We start from the raw sequence: 23,962 nt of genomic DNA, 5'->3' as shown, positions 1-23,962 counted from the left end.
TTTTCTGTCTTCTCATTTTGCTTATGTTACTGTGTTTGGGGTCTCCTTTTTGCAGCCTGCAGGTTCCTGCAGTTGTTTTTGGTGTCTGTCCCCAGTGGCTAAGGTTGGTTTAGTGGGTTGTGTAGGCTTCCTGGTGGAGGGGACTAGTACCTGTGTTCTGGTGGGTGAGGCTGGATCTTGTCTTTCTGGTTGGCAGGTCCATGTCTGATGGTGTGTTTTGGGGTGTCTGCAGACTTTTTATGATTTTAGGCAGCCTCTCTGCTAATGGGTGGCGTTGTGTTCCTGTCTTGCTAGTTGTTTTGCATAGGGTGTCCAGCACTGTAGCTTGCTGGTCGTTGAGTGAAGCTGGGTGCTGGTGTTGAGATGGAGATCTCTGGAAGATTTTCGCCATTTGATATTATGTGGAGCTGGGGGGTCTCTTGTGGACCAGTATCCTGAAGTTGGCTCTCCCACCTCAGAGGCACAGCACTGACTCCTGGCTCCTCAATTTGGGATGATTTGTTGTCTATTCAGGTATTCCACAGATGCAGGGTACATCAAGTTGATTGTGGAGCTTTCATCCGCTGCTTCTGAGGCTGCTGGGAGAGATTTCCCTTTCTCTTCTTTGTTCTCACAGCTCCCGGGTCTCAGCTTTGGATTTGGCCCCACCTCTCCGTGTAGGTTGCCGGAGGGTGTCTGTTCTTCGCTCAGACAGGACAGAGTTAAAGGAGCAGCTGCTTCGGGAACTCTGGGTCACTCAGGCCGGGGGGCAGGGAGGGGCACGGAGTGCGGGTGGAACCTGCAGCGGCAGAGGCCAGCGTGACGTTGCACCAGCCTGAGGCGCGCCGTGCGTTCTCCCAGGAAGCCGTCCCTGGATCCCGGGACCCCGGCAGTGACGGGCTGCACAGGCTCCCCGGAAGGGGGGCGTGGACATTGACCTGCGCTCGCACACAGGCCTCGCGGCGGCGGCAGCAGCCCCACCGTCCCACTCCCGTCTCTGGGGTCCGCGCTTTCAGCCGCGGCTCGCGCCCATCTCTGGAGCTCCTCCAAGCAGGGCTCTTAATCCCCTCTCCTGGCACACCAGGAAACAAAGAGGGAAGAAAAAGTCTATTGCCTGTTCGGCAGGTCGAAAGTTTTTCCCGGACTCCCTCCTGGCTAGCTGTGGTGCATTAGCCCGTTCAGGCTGTGTTCACGCCGCTAACCCCAGTCCTCTCCCTGCGCCCTGACTGAAGCCCGAGCCTCAGCTCCCAGCACCGCCCGCCCCGGCGGGTGAGCAGACAAGCCTCTTGGGCTGGTGAGTGCCGGTCGGCACTGATCCTCTGTGCGGGAATCTCTCCGCTTTGCCCTACCCAGGTACGTGGGGAGTTTCTTGCCTTTTGGGAGGTCTGAGGTCTTCTGCCAGCATACAGTAGGTGTTCTGTAGGAGTTTTTCCACGTGTAGCTGTATTTCTGGTCTATACCTGTCTTCTGATATTACCTATGTGATCTCGTCTGTTGCCTGTGTTTCAAACATATTATCCTAGTTATTTAAAATTCTCTGTTAGTTCCCACATTTCATATCTGAGTCTGGTTTTGAAGATTGCACTTTTTCAGACTGTTTTTTATCACTTTATTTTTGTTAACATTATAATTTTTGTTGATAGACTTTATATAAGATAGTAGATACGGAAGTAAATATTTTTTATTCTTTGAGAAAAACATACCTTTGTTTTGTCTAGGCTATTAATGTGGAATTTTGTATCCAATTATTGAGAATTGGGTTGGTTTTGAAGCTTGTTACTATGGTTTCCCTCAGTGCACCAGAGATTTTGAACCATGTAATGATACTTTGTTTTCATGTCCCTCCTTGGCTTTGGGTTTCCTTCTTTGCACTGCTTCCCGGAGAGGATCTGTCTCCTTCAGTTTTCCTCCGTGTATTATTTTAATTTTAAGCCGGCACTGTGATTCTGGGTCTTAGAGTATGGCCTTCACAAGTCTTCTTGCACCTTCATATTTAATGCTGTTCCCAGCTTGTATTCCTGTTCCTCCTCCAGGGCTAAAGCTTTGTTTTTTCTCCCTTACCCAGATGTAGTTGGTTTCCACCACTGGGTTTCCCCACGTTGTATATATTTAGGCTTTTGTTCCTTAGAGGAGATAGGCCTGGTATTAATTTTTCTCCGCCCTCTATTCCTCTACCCAGTGCTTCAGGCCAGAGGTTTTAGTGATCTTCCTTTGAGATTAAGAACTTTTTCTTTGGTAAGAGAGATAGGAGAGATGCTTCTGGGCAGGATTTCAGCCATAGTTGCTGCTCCCGTTCCCCAGATAGCACAGAGGGAATCTTTCTGATCTTCCTTGTGGCCACCTGTTGATAAAACTGCAGGCCAGTACAGCCTGACCCTTGTTTTTGAAACCTTGAGGGGCTTTTCCTTCTTGTGGAATCCCACACTTGGCCATTAGCAGTTTATCATAATTTTTAGTTTAGTATTCCTACCTGCTTTTATATGACTTTCTGTGGCATTCGTTCCAGTAATCAATTGCTCATTCTGTCTTTCCCCATAGGCACCTTCCTTTCTCTAAATTTCTTTATAATTCTTTGCCACAATGGCTTAACTTCTGAGGTCAAGAAAGTCAAATTGTCAAGCTTTTTTCTTTTCTTAAGGAACATAGTGATGCTTTTTCTAACTTTCTACATGTCTGAGCTTTGTTGTTTGTTAATTTTGTTTGTTGATGTTTTTCATTTTTTTCTTTTGCCTTATTTGACCATTTTTTTTAGTATTGCGTTTTAATGTTCTTTTTTAAACTTTTGGTTGCATCTCTTAAATTTGTTTTGCTGTTGTTGTTGCTGTAGGGATTACACTATACATACCTAGCAGTCACCTAACAGTTTGTATAGATTTTATGTTTTACCACTTCAAGTAAAACACAGAAGGCTTAACATTCATATAGATCTCTTTATTACTCCCCCAGTGTTTTTTTTTTAATAGTTGCCATGTGTCTTACATTTATATATTTTGAAAGCTCACCAGACTATGTTATGATTCCTTTCATATTTTAGAGTCTTACATATTTTAAAGAATTTAGGAGGAGAAAAATAATCTGTTAGTTATTTACCAGTTCCATTGTTCTTCCTTCATTCCTAAAGATCCTAGCTCCCTCTGGACATTATTTACCTTCAAGAGTAAAGAGCTCTCTATCATTTCATCTCAATGCTGCTTGAGATGAATTCTCTTCATTTTCCTGCATGTAAGAATGTGTTCATTTCACCTTCATTCCTAAAGGACCTTTTCACTGGATAAAGAGGTGTTAGATAATGAAACCATTATTTACTTCTTCTTTCAGCACTTTAAATAAAGGTATTTTTCTACTCTCTATGTCCTCCATCGTTTCTGATGAGAAATTTGCAGTTGCTTGAATCATTGTTTCCCCATAAGGAATGTGTTGTTTTTTGTAGCTGCTTGCAAATTTTTTCTTTACTTTTGTTTTTTAGCAGTTTGACTAATATTTTTGGGTGTGTTCTTCTTTCGGTTTATCTTGTTTGGGTTTGCTGAGGTGGTTGAATATGTGGATTTATCTTTCATTAAATTTGGGAAATTTGGCTGATATTCCTACGAACATTATTTGCCTGCACAATATTTATCTCATTCCGGCATTCTGAAGACTTATATGCTAGGCATTTTTATAGTACCCCATAGGTCCTGAGTCTCTGTTTTGTTTCAGCCTTTTTGTTGTTGTTGTTCTGTTGCTCAGAACAGTAATTTCTGTTGATCTGTCTTCAAATTCAAGTTCAGTGACTTTTTTTTTCCTGTCTCTATTCTGCTATTGAGATCTCAAGTGAATTTTTTTTATTGTAGATGATGTATTTTTTAGTTAAAAATTTTCAATTTGGTTCTTTTAAAGATTATTGAGGTATAATATCATACCATAAAAATTATTCATTGCATTTGCACAATTTACTTATTTTCAGTAAATTTGTATAGTGTGCAGCTGTCACCACAATCCAGCTTTCGGACATTTCACTATTTCCAAAAATTCCCTCAAGCCTGTTTATATTCAGTCCTGTTCCTGTCCTCAGCCCCAGGCTACCACTGATCCGTCTAAAATTAGCCTTTTCTGGATATTTCGTATAATTGAAGTCATATAATATTTATTATACTGAGTTTGTTCCCCTTTCACTTATTAAAATCTCTCTTCTTTTTTTTTTTTTTGGCCGTGCTGCACAGCTTGCAAGGTCTTAGTTCCCCAATACCAGGGATTGGACCCGGGACCATGACAGTGCAAGTGCCGAGTCCTAACCACTGGACCACCAGGGAATTCCCAAAATCTTTCTGAGGTTTATCCTTGTGGTAGCATATATCAGTATTTTATTCCTTTTTTAGAGCTGAATATTATTCAGTTTTATAAATATACTACTTTTTTTTTCCTATTTATAGCACATGACAGAAAGTTAAATTGTTTCCCCTTTTTGTTTTTCTTTTGGCTATTAATAAATGCTGCTGTGAACATTGATGTACATGTTCTTGTATGTTTTCATTTCTCTTGTGTAGAGTTTTTGGAGTGGATTACCTGGGTCATAGGGTAAGTATTTATTTAGCTTTTAAAGAAACTGCCAAATTGTTTTACACAGTGGCTGTGCTATTTTACATTCCCACCTACAATATATGAGTTCACATTTCTCCACATCCTTATCGTCACTTGTTGCTGCCTGCCTTTTTGGTTATAGCCATTTTAGTTTGTGTGAAGTGGTATTTTGTTGTGGTTTTATTTTGCATTTCCTTAAACTCTAATGAGGTTGAGCATCTTTTCATTTGCTTATTGCTCATTCATATGTATTTGAAGGAATAACATTTAAATCTTTTCCATTTCTAATTTTTTTCTTATTGCATTGTAAGAGTTCTTTATATCTATAGAGTTTGGACACAAAGTTATCAAAAATATGATTTTCAAATATTTCCTCCCACTAGGTGGCTTGTCTTTTCATTTCCTATAGTGTCTATCTGAAGCACTAAAATTTTGAATTTTGATGAAGTCCAATATATCAGTTATTTTCTGTATCTAATCTTTTATCAATGTTGCACTGTCTTGATTACTGTAAATTTAAAGTAAGTTTTAAAAATCTGGTAATGAAAGACCTAATACTTTTGTTGTTTTTCAAAATTGTTTCTGGTATTCTGCATTCTTTGCCTTTAGGATCATTTGCCATTTTCCACACAGACACACACACGCACAAAAGCCTGTTGGGATTTTGATATAGATTGCATTGACTTTATAGATCAGTTTGGTGAGTGTTGTCTTCATAATAATATTGCATGTTCCAATCCATGAAGGTAGATTTCCATAAATTTCTTGCCATTTATATATCTCAATTTCTCCAAGAAGTGTTTTGTAGTTTAATGTATAAATCTTTTCTTTTGTTAAATTTATTCCTAAATGTTTTATTCTTTTTCATGCTATTCAGAATGGAGTTTTTTTTTTTACGTCTTTATTGGAGTATAATTGCTTTACAATGGTGTGTTTGTTAGTTTCTGCTTTATAACAAGGTGAATCAGTTATACGTATACATATGTTCCCATATCTCTTCCCTCCTGTGTCTCCAGAATGAAGTTCTCTTAATTTCATTTTTGGATGGTTTATTGTAGTATACAAATACAATTGATTTTTGGGTTTAAATCCTGTATCCTATTGCTTCCTAAACTTCTTTGTTAGTTGTGTAGTTTTATTATGGATTCCTTAGGATTTTCTACATATAGGATTATTTCACCTACAAATAAGGGCAGTTTTACTTCTTTCTTTCTAATCTCATCTTCTTTAATTTTTTCCCCTTATTTACTGCCTAGAACTCCCAATGCAGTGTTGAATAGAAGTGGTAGGAATGGGCATTCAGTCTTTTCACCATTAAGCATGGTAGTAGCTATAGGTTTTTGTTTTGTAGATTTCCTTTATTAGGTTAAATCAGTTTCTTTTCATTCTTAGTTTTTTGAGTTTTAAAGTCTTGAATGAGCTTGGAATTTAGTCAAGTGCTATTTTTGTGTTCATTGAGATGATTATGTGGTTTTTCTTTTGGAATTCAATGTATTTAACTACATTTATTTTTGAATTATGAAACAGGCTTGTATTTCTGGGATAAACCTTACTTTGTCAAGATACATTACCCTATTTATATGTTGTTAGATTAGATTTGCTAAAATTTTGTTAATTGTTGCATTTACTTTCATGAGGGATATTAGTTTGTAGTTTTCTTATGTCTTTGTGAGGTTGTAGTATCAGCCTGATTGTGGCCTAATTCATTAAACTGAGTTGGAGTGTAATACCTCTTCAGTTTTCTGAAATAATGTTTGAAGAATCCATATTATTTCCTCCTTACATGTTTAGTAGAATTCACCAGTGAATTCATCTTAGCCTGATATTTTCTTTTGGGGAAGATTTTTAACATTTATTGTAAGGTCTTTAGGTTATATACATATATTTGAGTGAGCTTTGATAGTGTGCATCTTTTAAAGAATATGTCCATTTCATTTCAGTCATTGAATTTATTGACATGAAGTTCATAAAATTCACTTATCATTTTTTTATATCTATGTAACCGGGTGATGTCACCTTTCTCATTTGTGGTAATGCTGTCCTGCCTTCTCTTTCTCTCTCTGTTTTCTCATCAGCCTGGCTAGAGGTTTATCAATTTTATTAATCTTCTCAAAGATCTACATTTTGGTTTCATTTATTTTCTTTATTATTTTATGTTATCAGTTTCATTGATTTTTTTTTTTAGGCTGATTTTTTTTTTTCCCTGCTTATTACCTTTAGTTTAATTTGCCCTTTTTCTAGTTTCTTAAGGTCAGGTCACTGAGTCAAGACTTTTCTTTCTCACATAGGGATTTTATGCTGTTTTCTCCTATGTACGTCTTTGGTGACTTCCCACAAATTTTGATATATTGTTTTAATTTTTATTATGTTCAAAATACTTTCTAATTTCCATATTGATTTCTTCTTTGATCTATGAGTGTGCTATTTAGTTTGCATACATTTGGGGGATATTGAGGGATATTCCAGAGCTCTTTCTGGATTATTATCTATTTTAATTCTCCTATAGTCAAAGAATATGCTTTATATGATTTGCATTATTTTAAATTTACTTAAGATTGTTTTATGGCCCTGATTATGATTTATCTTAAAAATGCTCAGTGTGTGCTTAAAAAAGAATGTGTGTTCTGCTGTTGGCTGAAGTGTTATATAACATCAGCCAAGTCAAGTTAGTTGATTGAGTTGTTCAGTCTCTATCTTTACTGATTTTCTATCTACTTTTTCTACCAATTATGGTGAGAAATATATTGAAATCTTTAAATATAATTGCAGTCAATCTGTTTCTCCTTGAAGTTCTATTAATTTTTGCTGAATTTATTTTGAGGCTCTGCATAGACTTTTGGCATTATGTCTTTCTTAACCCTTTTATCATTATGAGATGAACTTCATCTGTGGTAATATTCTTTGGTCAGAAATCTGCTTTGTCTGCCCCAAAAGGCCTTGGTTTCTAGCAAATTAAGCCATGACGAAAAAAACTTGGAGAAAACGAGAATATGATCCAAATGATTGTTGATATTAAACTTGTTCAGGCGAGGTTAAGAGTGCAAGAAGTAGGAGAGTTGATGAAAATGTGAGGACTTTAAATTTTTTAATATCTCTGAAAATTCACTTTTTTTTCACTTGAGGAAATTACAGCCTCCAACTAAGGCAGAAACTTTTGAATCCTTTTTAAAGATAAATTTAAGTTTTAAAATAACTTTTATGGTAAAATACACCACAAACAGAATTTGAAAGAAAACTAATTTGTATTGCACACAAAAGGTAAAGGGTTTCTATCTCTGCTATTCTGAAGAGTTAGTAAGAAAAATAGTAGATTAATGGGTAAAAGATATGAATAGATAATTCCATGGAAATGCCTATCCGAATCAATAATAAGCATAGAAAATATACTGAAGGAAATGCAAGTTATAAGTGCAATATCCTTTCTTATCTGCTAGATTGGTATAAAACTAAATAGACAACTACTATTGGCAGTGATGGGCAAAGGATACTTTTGTACGTTGGTTGTGGAACTGGAACTGTGAATTGTCACTCTCTTTTTTGGATCTGTAGGACCTTCCATACAGGAAGCCAAGCTCTTCTACTTTCTGGAGAGCACATTTCTTGCCTAGATATCGCAGCAGTGGCTTTGAGTTCTTTCTTTGTTTCTGGTATCTGAGGAATTTCTTATCTTCTCTTTGATCTTTCTTATGTACTTTTGTCAGTGTGTTCTATTTTATCCAGCATTTCTACTTTGAGTTGGGTGGGGGGAGGTTTCCCATAGCATTCTTAAGTTCACCATAGTGACTGGAATTCATCTAAAAAGTTGTCACCAAACTTGTTACCATATCACTCAAAGAGAGAGGTTGTCTTTCAAGTATTAAGGAGACAGGCAGAAATAATCAAATATAAAATTACTCATGGAATTAGCATTCATGAACGTTTCTTGAAAAAGGTATTTAACAGTGAAATATAGTCAACCACGAAGTAAATAAAAATATAAAAATTCATATAAGGCAAGTCAAGGAAAATTTAAAACTAAAGCTTTTTCTCTGCCCTTTGGCCTCCTGTCTCCCCTCTATTGTGCATTGTGTATTTGCATTATGCATCGACCAATCCTCCCCGCCAGCAGAAATATCTGCTCAAACATAAAGAGCAACCTTCTCCTAGCACCAACAAGGCAATTCCTTAAAAGATAGCATTCCTTCTTAATCTTGTAAGGAGTCACAATGACCCACCACTTTGTACTTGCAGATCTGAATTGTGCAATCTGTCTATGGCATTTAATGTACAGCTTTCTGTCTCAAAAAAACTGCTTTGACCTCTAATGGGTGGAACAGTTCTCAGAGCTTTCTGAGAGGCTGTTCCTCGGTTATAATCCTTAATTTGGCTTGAATAAAATTTTCCTTTTCTTTCAGTAGATTGACTGTTGATTAATTTTTTGTCAATGACAGGAATACAATTAACTGTTATAAAAGGGCTGGCGGTAAACATTGAATCCATGGTAAATGTTGAACTAGAGGAAAAACTGAGGGAGTTAAGGTTACACAACAAAATGTGTTATAAGCCCTGAAAGTAGAAATACACCAGCCACAGAAATTTGTCATTTTGTGAGTTGTAGAAGTAATTATACTCATCCTTTTATTCTCATTCTTCATTGTATGGTGTCAATACGTTAAAATTAACATGTGGTAAGAATATATATAATGTTTTACATGCTAATGATTTTTTATCCAAAAAAACATTAGGGTGTCATTTTGTAAGTTATATTTCTTGTGAAATAGCATGTGCAATTCAGCAAGTCCTTCACTGTCATTTTTCTTTCTCTCCTCTTTAAAACAAGTAAAATAAAATTGAACTATTTAAAATAAAAGCTCATATAATCCCGTTTTAAAACTTTGAGGTATAGTTCACATATATTAAAATCGTTGTCGGGAAGGAAGAAATTTTCCTCTATCCTTACTAGACCTCTGGCTGGTCTAGTAATTAGATTGACATGATTTACAGGAGATTAACAGAAGAAAAATCAAACAAAAGTTTAATAAAATGTATACATGGGGCAGACCCAGGAATGTTAAGTAACTCGCCAGAATGGCTGAAGCCTTCACCTTAAATACCATCTTTAGCTAAAGACAAAAGAGGGTGTTGGGGGTAGTGGTTTGGGACTTCAAAGGGAAGGAAGGCAATTCACATGGAGATGGAAAAGCAAACGTCTGGTATATAAATGCAGAGACAACCTGACACAGAGTGGACTCTTGATCTCTAGGCCCTGCTAAGTTTCCTCCCACCACAGCTAGTTCATATTATTTGCAGATATCTTTGGTGATAGCTCTATTCCAGGAACAGGCCCTTGATCTAAATTCTTTAGGTAGTTTCAGGGTAAGTATAATGAAAGTCTTCCAGAGTCTTCTGTTATTTAAAAATAATCAGCCTAAATTAATCCTCATGCCAAAGAGAAACATTTTGGGGTGGCAAATTTTGCATCCCTAAAGCATTGTAACCCTTCCACTTCCATCACCTGTGAAAGTTTCCTTGTGCCCCTTTCCAGTCAGTTCACCACTCCTTAGCAGCCACTTTGTGATTTAATCCTAGGTTAATGAAATTGTTGGTAACTATGTTTTTAATCTACTTATTTTTTTCTTTTTTTTTAAAATTAATTTATTTACTTTTGGCTGTGTTGGGTCTTCGTTTCTGTGCGAGGGCTTTCTCTAGTTGTGGCAAGCGGGGGCCACTCCTCATCGCGGTGCACGGGCCTCTCACTATCGCGGCCTCTCTTGTTGCGGAGCACAGGCTCCAGACGCGCAGGCTCAGTAATTGTGGCTCACGGGGCCAGTTGCTCCGCGGCATGTGGGATCCTCCCAGACCAGGGCTCGAACCCGTGTCCCCTGCATTGGCAGGCAGACTCTCAACCACTGCGCCACCAGGGAAGCCCTTATTTTTTTCTTTTTAATTTTATTTTTTTGTACATTTTTATTTTAGTTTTATTGAGATATAATGGACATATAGCACTGTATAAGTTTAAGGCACACAACATAATGATTAGACTTAACATGCATCATTAAATGATTACCACAATAAGTTTAGTGAATATCCATATCTCATATAGATGCGAAATTAAAGAAATAGAAAAAAATTTTTTTCTTGTGATGAGGACTCTTAGGATTTACTCTCTTAACAACTTCCATCTATAACATACATCACTGTTAATTTATCATGTTGTACATTACATCCCTATTACATATTTATCTTATAACTAGAAGTTTGTAACTTTTGACTGTCTTCATCCAAACCCCACCTCCCCACCCCATCTCTCGTAACCACAAATCTGATGCCTTTTTCTATGAGTTACTTTGTTTTTGAAGTATAATTGACCCACAGTACTATGTTAGTTCCTGTTGTACAACATACTGATTTGATATTTCTGTATATTTCAAAATGATCTTCATGATAAATCTAGTTACCATCTATCACCATTCAAAGATATTACATACTTATTGGCTATATTTCCCACACTGTACACTTTATAGCAGTGACTCATTTATCGTGCAACTCTTAATCCCCCTCACCTATTTCTCTCCTCTCACTCCCTCCCCCCTGGCAACCATCTGTTCTCTGTATTTATGTTTCTGTACTATGTTTGTTCATTTGTTTTGGTTTTTAGATTTCACTTAGCATAATACCCTCTAGGTCAAGATTTCATTCTTTTTTTATGGCTAAGTAATATTCCATTGTGTGTGTGTGTGTGTGTGTGTGTGTGTGTGTGTGTGTGTGTATCCCACATCTTCTTTATCCATTCATCTGTTGAAGAGACCAGGGTGTCCCAAACCTGGTGTCAGCCAGCTGGTGAGCAGGCTGGATCCTAGGGCAGCTGACTGAGGCGTCCACAGTGTCTCAGAGCTGGTGTTGGCCTGCTGGTGGGTGGGGCTGGGTCCCAGGAATCCTGGGACTAGTGCCAGTCCATTGGTGGGCAGAGCTGGGTCCCGGGGTTTTTGACTGCAGGGCGCTGGGGAATCCTGGAGCTGATGTCAGCCCCTCTGGTGGATGGGGCTGGGACCTAGGGGGTCCCTGGGTTGATAACAGCCTCCTGGTAGGTGTGGTGGGTCCTGACACTGGTAGGCCATGGGGCTGTGGTGGTCCTAGCACTGGTGTCTGCCCACTGGTGGGCACCACAAGGGTCAAGGGGCTAATGGGGTTGGTGCCCACCCACTGGTATGTGCAGCCAGGGCCCAGGGTGTCCTGGGGCTAATGCCAGCCTGCTGGTAGGCAGAGCCAGGTCCTGATGTCTCTGGCTGCAGGGCCCTGGGGGTCCCAGAGTTGGTGTCTGCCCACTGGTAGGTGGGCTGGGTCTTAATGGCTGGCTGTAGGCCCTCAGAGGTCCCTGGGCTAGTGCTGGTGCACTGGTGGTAGCCCGTGTCTGAGGGTGGCTGGTGCTCAAGGGGTCCTAAGGCAGCTGGTCTGCTGGTGGGTGGGTCTGTGTTCCCATGTGAGTAGCTGCTTGACCTAAAGCATCCCAGAACTGATGCCGACAGGCTGGTGGGCGGGGCCAGTTCCATCCCTAATAAGCTAGAGGGAAGATTCCAAAATGGTGTTTTCCAGCACCAGTATCCTCCTGATAGAATGAGCTCCCCAAAATGGCTGCTGCCAGCATCTATGTCCTCAGGGTGAGCTCCAGTTGCCTCCTGCGTCTCATAGAGCCTCTCCAAGATCAGCAGGAGGGTCTGATCCAGGCTCCTTTCAAATTACTGCTTCTTCCCAGGGTCTCAGAGTGTGTGAGATTTGGGGTGTGCCCTTTAAGAGTAGAGTATCTTTTCTATCCTCTGGTTCTCCTGAAAGTAAGTCATCTAAATTTTTTAAATGAAATATTTCAAATGGAATATATTGGGAATGAGAAACTGAGTGCTTGTTACTACTACCCTGCTTTAACAGATCTTAAATGTTATCATATTTGTTTCAGATTTTTCACAACCTTAAACAGTACAGTTGAAGCCCCCTCTTCATCACACACCACAAGTAAGTCCTATTCTGAAGTCGTATATCCTTACCATGTGTTTTTTTAAATACTTTTACTGCTTAGTTATACAGTAATGGTTTTTCCATGCTATTAAACTTTATTAAAATTCTATCATATTTTATGTATTCTACAACTTTGGTTTTTTCACTCATTATTTTTGAGTGATATTCAGGATATTCAGCCACTATGGAGTGGTATAGCCATAGTAGTTATTTACAATGTCTTTTCTGGTTGGTACCAAACTAGTTGTTAAATATATTTAATATCTTACCCTGGGATTTATCTATATTGATAAATATATTAATCTAGCCAATTCATTTCAATTACTGTACCATATTCCACTTGGTGAAAATACAATGGATCTGTTAGCCTATTGATGGATGTTTAGGTTGTTTCCAGTTATTTACTATTAAATACAAAGCTGCAGGGCTTCCCTGGTGGCACAGTGGTTGAGAGTCCGCCTGCTGATGCAGGGGACATGGGTTCGTGCTCTGGTCTGGGAAGATCCCACATGCCGCGGAGTGGCTGGGCCTGTGAGCCACAGCCGCTGAGACTGCGCGTCTGGAGTCTGTGCTCCACAACGGGAGAGGCCACAACAGTGAGAGGCCTGCGTACCGCAAAAAAAAAAACCAACAAAAAACAAAGCTGCGGTAAAATCTTTAGAGGACTTCCTATGCACATATGAAAATTTCTTTAGTGTTTTTATTAAAGTGAAATTATGTGTATGTAAAGTGAAATATGTGTTACTGTCCAGAGTGATTGTTCCAATTTATGCTCTCACCAAAGAGTATGAGAATATTGGTTTCTTAGTAACATTTTCTTTCCTCTCCTTACCCCTTTTCCCCCCTGCTTATGCTTTTCAGCACTTTTGTTATTATTTCTTTAAAAAATTTGCCAACATGATGGATATGAAATTATATCTTGTGCTTTAATTTGCATTTCACTAATAATTGGTGATGTTGAAGATCTTTTCATAGGCTTATTAATGATTCTGGTTTCCTTTTCTTAAGTTTCTTTTCATGTCATTTATTGTTATCTATTGGGTTGTTTTGTCTTTTAATTTTGTTAATTGATTTGTGACAGTATTGTTTTTAATATTCTGGATAAAAATTTACAGTAGTTTTTAAAAAATGTTATGGATGTCATTCCTTTTTTAAAAATTTTTCATTCGAAAATATTTTTAAACTTATGGAAACTTATCAAAATAATATAAGGAACACACGTATTCTCGTATCAGGATTTGCCTATTGTTTACATTTTCCACTACTAGTTTTATCTTTTGTGCTCCTCCCTCTCCACTCTGTATAAATAGTTTTTTTTTCTAGAACATTTGGCCCTTTACCCCTAAATACTTCAGTGGATACTTTCTAAGAATAGGGTTGTTTTTGGTTTTTTTTAATAACCATAATACATTTGTCTACCTCATTTGTCTAAACTATCCTTCATATTTCATAACAATGTTCTTTAGAGCATTTTTACCCCATGTAGTCCTGGATCCAGCCTAGAGATAAATATTATACTTAGATGTGCCAGTTTATTTTCCTAGGAGGGGCTTATCCCACGTCACACATCATTTATTAAGATTCCCCCAACGTTGCTGCCACTCGTTGATCCCTACCTTGCCTGAACTCTTAAAACAGTCAGACCAAAAACTTTGTTTTAGCGCTTAACTATACAAGGTAGTGCCATGAAGAAAGCGTAGACTTTGCTGACAGCCAAGAGAATGCTGAAGTTCTCTCAGGGTAAACTGACAAACTGAAGAAATCAGACCAGTATTTACAGTTGGGAATCTCCATTGAAATGACCCAACCATGTCATTCTACCACAAAGAACAAAGATTAACAAGCCCCACCTATATACCTAAAACTTCCAATCAGCTTTTCATTCCAGTCTCTTAGATATGAACAGAGAACCATGGATCACTCCACATTTGAAGAAAATCTTTAAGCAGAAGGGCAGAGACCAAAATGAACAAACCAACAGCAAGCAATTAAAGACAAACAAACAATGCAGAGAACAGAAGAAAATGTTTTAATTATAATAAATTCCTTTAGAGAGATGAGAGAAAACTTTGCATCCATGAAACGATAAAATGCCAGGACTTCCCAGGTGGCACAGTGGTTAAGAATCCACCTTCCCATGCAGGGGACAAAGGTTTGATACCTGGTCTGGGAAGATCCCACATGCCGCAGAGCAACTAAGCCTGTGTGCCGCAACTACTGAAGCCCACGCACTCTAGGGCCCTTGCTCCGCAACAAGCGAAGCCACCACAATGAGAAGCCCATGCACTGCAACGAAGAGTAGCCCCCACTCCCTGCAACTAGAGAAAGCCCACGCGCAGCAACAAGGACCCAACTCAGCCAAAAAAAACCCAAAAAAAAGCCATGTAAATGAATATTTAGAGGACCAAAATGAGCTCTTAGAAATTAAAAACATGATAACGTAAATGAAAAAGTCCATAAGTGGATTGAAAGATAAACCAAGGAAATGTCCCAGATAGTAGAACAAAAAGACAAAGCTATGAAAATAAGAGAGAAAAGTTAAGAAAATTAGTGGATTAGAAGAGGATATCTAACGTCCAAATAAAGGAGAGAGAGCAGAGAACATGGAGGAAAGGAAAATACTAAAATAATTCAAAAAATTTTCTCAGAAATGTCAGATGTGCATTTTCAAGCTGTATCAGCACACTAAGTGCCCAGCATAGTGGAAAAGAAAGACCAACAGCAAGGGACATAATTGTGACACTTCAGAACAATGGGAGTCAAAAGAAGATCGTAATAACTTGCACGGGGGGTGCGGGGGGGAACCATGTTGCATGAAAAGGACAAGAATAAATATATCTTTGAACTTGCCAGTAAAAACGCTGGAAGCTGAAGGACAATGGAGTAAACGATTTGAAAATATTTTTAACCTAGAATGTTATACTCAACCAAATAATCAAGTGTGAGAGCAAAACAGTTCATTTTCAAACACACAAGTTCAAAAAAATTGTATCTCTTACACACCCTTTCTCAGAAAGCAAATGGAGGCTGTGTCACACCAAAACAAGGCAGTTAATTATAAGAGAGCAACGTGGAATCTCGAAAACAGGAAACAAACATGGGGGTATAATGCAAAAGAGGACATTTCTGTTGGGAATGTGAAATGGTACAGCTACTGTAGAAAACTGTATGGCAGTTCCTTAAAAAATTAAGCAGAATTGCCATATGATCCAGCAATTTCACTTCTAGATATATTTTCAGAATAAGTGAAAGCAGAGACAGGTTATTTGCCCACCAATATTTATAGCAGCATTATTCACAATAGCCAAAAGGTTGAAACAACCTAAAAATTCATCAACAGGTGAATGGATAAACAACATATCATTTATACATACTATGGAATATTAGTCTTAAAAAGGAATGAAATTCTGATACATACTACAACATGGATAAACCTTGAAAATATTATGCTAAGTGAAACAAGCCAGCCACAAAATGGCAAATACTGTATGATTCTACTTATATGCGGTACCTAGAATAGTCAGATTTATAGATAACAGAAGGTAGCTTAGTGGTCTAGGGGTGGGGTGCTGGTGAGGGAGAATAAGAATCATTGTTTAATTGGTGCAGTGTTTCAGTTTGGGATGATGAGATGGACGGTGGTGATGGTTGCACAAAAATGTGAATGTACTTAATGCCACTGAATTGTACATTTTTAAATGGCTGAAATAATAAATTTTATGTTATGGTTTTTATACCAAAAAAATATATTATACTTAGTTGTCATGTCTTTGTAGCCTTCTTTAATTTGCAGCATTTCCACAGCCTTGTAAAACTGTAGTACAGCATGGCAACCAGAATATTCACATTGTTGATGATTCCATCACAGTGTAGTGAGATATTCTGAGATCATGAAAATATCTTGCACCCTATCAAAATATCCCCCTGGACTTAGCCTTTATCCTTGCCCATTCTTTACTGTGAACGTTTTGCAACTCTAGTACTTCCTCCAGATTTACCAGTCAAGCCTCAGCATAATACTATAAGCACAAGACTTACCTTCTCTCTGATTTATTTATTATTATGAGGGATTGAAATTCTTAGCTTTTTTCAATGGTTAATAATTCATTTTGTTTCTTAAATATTTTTTTGCTCAAAATGTTCTAGATATGGCCCATGGGAGCCCCTTAAAACTGTTTCTTATATGCTTGTAACATGTCCCCAACATGTATTCGAACATTTCCTTACTTTTGTCATAAGACTCATACCTATCCTGCCTTATCATGCAATTGTCTCTTTCTTCTAGGAGCCTTGGTTCCTTTTAGTGGAGGAATAGTATTTACAAACCAAGATCTCGGTGCTTGGCTGCTCATTGCTCCTGAGCTCTTTTCTTGTTAGCCCTTCCTACAGAGCTAGGAAGTACATACATATATATACACAGATACACAGATACATATACACTAAACATATACTTATTTTATTTCTGTGTGGGTTCATACTGTACCTTCAGTTCTAATCCATCCCTATAGTGTTCTTTCTTGATTTTCCCCATTCTATAATTATCTCTTCCTTCTATGCACAGTGAGAAAACTGGCTCCCAGCAACATCAAAAATATTTACACAATTGTGCAGTCTTACAGTGTATCTAAAGTATTTTTAAAATTGCTTCACCGAAAAGCCAATAAACAAACCCACTAAAAATAGTTAAGGGTTTATTTTCACTTCTGCTCCTCGCCCCCTGACACCCACCCCCCCATCCCCCAAGACTGAGGGTATACTGTCAGATACTGTGTTTATAAGATACTTGAATGCATCCTTTCTTCTTCCCTCCGTCCCTTCCTTCCATTCTTACCCTTTCCTTGCCTATTTCCCTGCCCCTTCCTCTTTCTCTTTTTCCCATCCTATTTGATTCCTTTTCTTCTCCATATGGTTATGGTGTAAACTCAAAATGTGACTATGTTCATTTGTTTAGTTTTAGTTTTCCTTCCATCACGTTCTTACTGATATAGTTTTATTTTTTGAATATTTAGAGTAGTAATGTGCTTTAATAAGTTAAAAAGTGTACAAAAGGTTACACTCAGAGAAGTGTCATTCTCTCCTGTATCCGTTCTACCTCATTTGCCTCCCCATCCCTTATGGATGACTAAGTTCATTGTTTTCTGGTTTATTCTGCTGACACAGATATATGTTTTCTTATTTTCCCTTCTCACACGATAGGTAGCATGATATATTTGTTCCTTAATGTATTGTATTTTGAGTTTTCCTTTTAATACTACTTTTTGGAACCTACTCCATATCAGTTCATAATATTCCTTTTTTATTTTTTGAATGTATGAAGCATCTGTAGTGATGTTCCTTATTTAATTCCTGATATTAGAAATTAGTTTTATTCCTTTCTTTATCAATCTGTCTAATTTATCAGTTTTGAGATTTTTTGTTTTTTGTTTTCTCTATTTTTCAGTTTTTTATTTCAATGCTTTCTGCTCTTACCTTTATAATTTCCTTTGGCTTGCTTTGAGTTTAACTTGTCTTCCTTTCCTGCTTTCATAAGGTAGAAGTTTAGGTCAGGTGTAGGCAAAGTTTTTGTTCAAGGGCAGCATAGTCTTTTAGCTTTATGGACTGTATGGCCTCTCACAATTGCTCAGTGCTGCCATTGTGGCAGAAGTCAGCCATAGATAATTTAAGTGAATGGATGTGGCTGTGTTCTGATAAAACATTATTTACAAAGACAACACAGGCCTGGGGGCTGTAAATCAGTGAACCCCCCCCCCTCCGGCTTAGATCATTGATTTGAGACTTTCCTTCTTTTTTTTTTTTTTTGGCTGTGTTGGGTCTTCATTGTTGCACGTGGGCTTTCTCTAGTTGCAGCGAGTGGGAGTTACTCTTCGTTGCAGTACGCTGGCTTCTCTTGTTGCAGAGCACAGGCTCTAGGTGCGCAGGCTTCAGTAGTTGCCACACGTGGGCTCAGTAGTTGCTGCACATGGGCTCTAGGGAATACGGGTTTCAGCAGTTTGGTGCGCGGGCTCAGTGGTGGTGGCTCGTGGGCTCTAGAGCACAGGCTCAGTAGTTGTGGTGCAACGGCTTAGTTGCTCTGCAGCATGTGGGATATCTTCCCAGATGAGGGATCAAACCCATGTCCCCTGCATTGGCAGGCAGATTCTTTTTTTTTTTTTTTTAACATCTTTATTGGAGTATAATTGCTTTACAGTGGGGTGTTAGTTTCTGCTTTATAACAAAGTGAATCAGTTATACATATACATATATCCCCATATCTCTTCCCTCTTGCGTCTCCCTCCCTCCCACCCTTCCTATCCCACCCCTCTAGGTGGTCACAAAGCACGGAGCTGATCTTCCTGTGCTATGGGGCTGCTTCCCACTAGCTATCTGTTTTACGTTTGGTAGTGTATATATGTGTGTGCCGCTCTCTCACTTTGTCACAGCTTACCCTTCCCCCCTCACCGCATCCTCAAGTCCATTTTCTAGTAGGTCTGCGTCTTTATTCCCATCTTGCCCCTAGGTTCTTCATGACCATTTTTTGTTTTTGTTTTTTAGATTCCATATATATGTGTTAGTATATGGTATTTGTTTTTCTCTTTCTGACTTACTTCACTCTGTATGACAGACTCTAGGTCCATCCACCTCACTACAAATAACTCAATTTTGTTTCTTTTTATGGCTGAGTAATATTCCATTGTATATATGTGCCACATCTTCTTTATCCATTCATCAGATGATGGACACTTAGGTTGCTTCCATGTCCTGGCTATTGTAAATAGAGCTGCAATGAACATTGTGGTACATGGCTCTTTTTGAATTATGGTTTTCTCAGGGTATATGGCAGGCAGATTCTTAACCACTGCACCACCAGAGAAGTCCCAAGACCTTCCTTCTTTTCTAACATAGACATTTAAAGTCATAAATTTCTCTATTTAGCTGCATCTCACAGATTTAATACATATTTTCATTATTATTCAGTACAAAATGTCATCTGATCTTTCTTGTAATTTTTTGACTGAGTCAATGTTCATTTAAAGGAACGTTTAATTTCTAAATATTTGGGGGTTTCCTAGTTACCTTATGGTTTGTGTTTAATTCTGTTGTGGTTAAAGAACATATTCTTTACAATCTTAATGTTTTTATTTATACTTGTACTCTATTATGGTCCAGAATATTGTCCCTCTTGGTAAACCTACCTTGTACAATTGAAAATAATGTGCGTTATGTCATTTTTGTTGTATTATCTAACAGTATCAATTGAATCTAGGTGATTGATAATGTTGTTCATGTCTTTTATGCATGTATGCATTCCTGAATTTTTTTTTAGGTCTGTGAATTGCTGACAGAGGTTTAAAATTAGCAACTATGAGTGTGGAATTACCTTTTATTTGTCAGTCTTTAGTTCATGTATTTTGATGTAGCTCATGTATTCTGTTACTGAGTGCAGATACGTTTATGATTGTTGTGTATTGTTGAATCAGTACTTTTTTTTTTTTTTGCGGTATGCGGGCCTCTCACTGTTGTGGCCTCTCCCGTTGCGGAGCACAGGCTCCGGACGTGCAGGCTCAGCGGCCATGGCTCACGGGCCCAGCTGCTCCGCAGCATGTGGTATCTTCCCGGACCGGGGCACTAACCTGTGTCCCCTGCATCGGTAGGCAGACTCTCAACCACTGCACCACCAGGGAAGCCCCGAATCAGTACTTTTTTTAGTCTGAGTCCTTCTTGATTTCCAGTAATAAGTTTTGTTTTTAAATGTTTTATCTACTATTAATACAACTATTTTAGTGAACTTACGCTTATCGTTTCCTTCTCATACTGTTTTTCCACCCATTTCAAAGTTCACCTCTGTATTTCATATTTAGTTTATGTTAGTTTTTAAATCCATTTTTAACAGTCTCTGCCTTTTAAGTGGAGCATTTATTCCATTAACATTTATTGGAATTATTGCCGTGTCTCTGCTGGGGTCTGCCATTTTATTTTTTGGCTTTCTATTTGTTTTCTCCATTATTGGTTTCTTTGTTCCTCCTTTCTTGCTTTTCTGGGAGCAGTTGAATTGTTTTAGAATTCCATTTTAGTTTTCCTGTTTACTATTTAGCTTATGTTTTGTACATTATTTTTATAGTGGTCTTCCTATGAATTACAATGTTCATTCTTATGAAGAACCAGAAAAGTGTAACACATTCTCTAGAGAAAAGAAAATTCCAACTCTAAGGTAAACCAAAATTGTAAACTAGCATTTGAGAATTTTAAAGTGGGCAGTTTTATTCTCAATGAAGTGAAACAACATATTTTCTTTTTTATATTTATTTATTTTTTTGGTGTATAGTTGTTTTACAATGTTGTGCTAGCTCCCGATGCACAGCGAAGTGAACCAGCCATATGTATACACATATCCCCTCCCTTTTGGATTTCCCTCTCATCCAGGTTGCTACAGGGCACCAAGTAGATTTCCCTGTGCTATACAGCAGGTCCTTACTAGTTATCTGTTTCATACCCAGCAGCATATGTATGTCAATCCCAGTCTCCCAGTTCATCCCAGCCCTCCTTCCCCCCGCAGTGTCCACACGTTGAAACAACATATTTTAAATGCATGAAAATCTCATCAGAAAAATGGGAACTCTCCACAGGGGACTCATGAAAAGGAAATAAGTGGAAATGCTGGAAAGGAACAATGTAATTTCTGAAGTGCAGAGTTCATTGAGGGGATTTAACTTTGGTATGTGTATAGACGTGACAGAAGAAAGAGTAAGTGAGCTTGGAGCCAGATCAATAAAAATTATCTTAGGTGAGGAAAAGAGTAAAAAAAAGAATGAGAAAAACTGAACAGAGCCACAGAAACCTGTTAGATCACATCAGTCAAACATATGTTTAATTGTGATATCAGAAGAGATGAAAGAGAGAAATGGGGAAAAACATTTTTTAAATGAAAAATTCTCAAACTCCATTAAATGTAAAAATTTGCAGACAGAAAATGCTAAATATGAAGCATGATAAAGGCAAAGAAGGCCACCTTAGGCACATCATAATTAAAGTGTCTGAAGCCAAACAAAAAGTGTAAGTTTAGCAACAGAAAAATGACATATACATGGGCATAATGATCATATTACTTTTTGACTTCTCGTCAGAAACCATTTCAGCCAAACTGCATGGAACAGCACCTTTAAAGTCGTGAGCAAAAAAGAAAAAAAAAAAAAGAAACAAACCTGTCAACCCTTAATGTATATCCAGTGAAAATACTCAAAAATGAAGATGGAATAAAGGCATTTTCAATAAAAGAAAACTAAGAGTATTTGTTACAAATGGATCTATGTTACACCACAAGATAAAAAGTACTTAAGACAGAAGTAAATGAAACTTCTTGAAAACTTGGATCCTCAGAAAAAGATGAAGGGCATTAGAACTGGTAAATATCTGGGTAAATGCAAAGTTTTTTTTTGTTTTTTTTTTTTGCCTTTTCTCTCTTCATAGCTTTATAAAGCAAATACCTTATTGAAAATTAAAATTGTAACATCATTATATTAGGTCTATAACATACGTATATGTATTATATATAAAAAAGTAAAATAAAGAACAGGGGACTATGAGCTTATAACATTGCAAGATATTGTGAAGCAGTACATTATTAACTGCAAATGGACTGTGATGTAGTAAGCTTTTACATATAGTTTTCTGGACTTTTCTGTTCCTTTCCATTGACCTCTCTCTTCAGGGGCTAGTACCACACTCCTGATTATACAGGCTTTATAGTATATTATAATAATTTGTCAGGTTAGTTCACTCATGGAGCTCTTTTTTTTCTTCAGTGTTTTCCTAGAAATTTATGTGGGTTTATTTTTCCAGTTGAACTTCAGGATCGATTTGTGTAGCTCTGTAAAACTAATTTTGGGGGATTTGGGGGGATTTGGGGGGGAGGATTTTATTAAATTTATAAAATTATGTTTATAAAATTTATAAACTTACAAATGATGTCTTGAAGATCTTGGGACATCCTAATTCAAAAACAAGGGATGTCTTTTTATTTATATAAGGCTCTTTTTGAATTTTTAATGTGTATTTTATAGTTACCTTCATATATATTTTAAACAGTTTTTGACCTGCTTATTCATAATATTTTATCCTTTTTGTTGCTATTGTATTTGGAGCTTTACCATAATGCCCTCTAACACAGGGGTCAGAAAGTTTAAGGACCAAATCGAAGGTGTTTTATGCTTTTCAAATCCTGTTCTTTCACACTACTTAACTCTGCCATTGTAGCACAAAAGTCACCTTAGACATTTAATAAATGGATGAGTGTGACTGTTTTCCAGTAAAACTTTATTTATAAAAACAGGCACCAGGACTCCTGTTTCAGAAAGTGTGACATAGTACATTCCATGTTCCTCCACTCTTAAGTACACTGTAATCCCTGGAAATAACTTAAGAGGGAACCCAAGGAGAACTCTGAAAAGTGGAAGAGGAGCTCTGCTAATATGTTGGTAAGGTATGTGGGGAGAGGAGTAGCATTTATATTCCTGTGATTAAGTCTCAGTCTTATAGTGAGCCTGTGCCCCTTGTCTGTGACCTTACCAAGTGATTCTTGGGTTTTTCCCACTTGAGGTGAGACAGGAAGGTTCGAAAGGGCTGGATTTGGGTACTTCCCTTTCTCCTGTCAGAGGCTCAAAGGGACTGGAGTTGGGTATTTTCTTTTCTCTATGTCAAAGGCTGTAGGGAACAGAAGTTGGGATTTCCCTTCCCCGAAGTCTGTTTGACTGTGCTAAAACAAGTTTCCCTTGACAGTGTGCCATTTTTAAGGAGAACAGAATGCTCTGGGTGTATTTGAAAATGGTCTGGTGGGCTTACCTGGTGGCGCAGTGGTTGAGAGTCCGCCTGCCAATGCAGGGGACACGAGTTCGTGCCCCGGTCCGGGAAGATCCCCCATGCCGCGGAGCGGCTAGGCCTGTGAGCCATGGCTGCTGAGCCTGCGCGTCCGGAGCCTGTGCTCCGCAATGGGAGAGGCCACAACAGTGAGAGGCCCACACACCGCAAAAAAAAAAAAAAAAAAGAAAAAGAAAGAAGATGGTCTGGTTCAGAACTGAAAGAGTAATTCAACATTTGGAAGTCAATCATGTAACTAAAAAAGAAAACATTATCTCAATATGTACAAAAAGAGAAGCATTTGACATAATTTAAAACCTATTCATAATAAAAAAAATGCTTAGCAAATTTGGAATAGAAGGCAATCTCATTAATGTGATAAATTGAATCTCCTAAACACTGATAGTAACATCAGTATCAACCATTAAAGACTTAATGGTTTCCCCTTCTATGAACAGGAAGTAGGCAAGTATGTTAGATTTCACCATGACTATTCAATTTTGTATTGGAAGTTCAAGCCAATACCATAAGGCAAGAAAAAACAATAAAGGGCCTGCATTTCAGTATACTAGCTGTGAATATTTGGAAATCAAAATTTAATTAATGG

At 37.9% G+C, this 23,962-nt stretch overlaps 1 long non-coding RNA gene across 2 annotated transcripts in view; it reads left to right on the top strand.

Moving 5' to 3' along the window:
* Positions 1 to 23,962, top strand: part of LOC132482484 (uncharacterized) — a 119,892-nt gene that overhangs the window by 45,422 nt on the left and 50,508 nt on the right. For both annotated transcript variants that reach the window (XR_009530924.1, XR_009530923.1), the window contains exon 3: positions 12,467 to 12,522. This is a non-coding gene — a long non-coding RNA (uncharacterized LOC132482484). The remainder of the gene's footprint in view (positions 1 to 12,466; positions 12,523 to 23,962) is intronic.

Source organism: Mesoplodon densirostris, chromosome X (genome assembly GCF_025265405.1).
Source record: "Mesoplodon densirostris isolate mMesDen1 chromosome X, mMesDen1 primary haplotype, whole genome shotgun sequence".
NCBI lineage: Eukaryota > Metazoa > Chordata > Mammalia > Artiodactyla > Ziphiidae > Mesoplodon > Mesoplodon densirostris.
The sequence above is the reverse complement of the archived record's forward strand: the minus strand, read 5'-3'. Positions and strand labels throughout refer to the sequence as shown.